The 222-nt window shown below is 50.5% G+C and overlaps 1 protein-coding gene across 1 annotated transcript in view; it reads right to left on the bottom strand.

The window, feature by feature from the left end:
- The window catches only part of FAM189A1 (family with sequence similarity 189 member A1), a gene marked incomplete at its 5' end in the record, with an annotated part of 549899 nt that overhangs the window by 51814 nt on the left and 497863 nt on the right, over window positions 1-222 (bottom strand). The gene's annotated exons all lie outside the window — the stretch shown is intronic.

The raw sequence follows: 222 nt of genomic DNA, 5'->3' as shown, positions 1-222 counted from the left end.
CCTGATGGGCCTGTAGTTTGCTGTATCTACTTCCCTCCCTTTCTTGAAGATAGGCACCACACTGGCCTTCTTTCAATCTTTGAGCACTTCACCAGAGCACCACAAGTTCTCGAAGATCCATGCTAGGGGCTGGTCTATGATGCTTGCCAGCTCCTTGAATACCCTGGGGTGTAAACCGTCAGGGCCAGCTGACTTGAAGGTATTCAGCCTGTCAATGTGTTC

This window comes from Gavialis gangeticus, unplaced genomic scaffold (assembly GCF_001723915.1).
Source record: "Gavialis gangeticus isolate Ggan-Ray unplaced genomic scaffold, GavGan_comp1, whole genome shotgun sequence".
Classification (NCBI taxonomy): Eukaryota; Metazoa; Chordata; order Crocodylia; family Gavialidae; genus Gavialis; species Gavialis gangeticus.
This window is presented reverse-complemented; position numbering and strand designations above follow the sequence as displayed.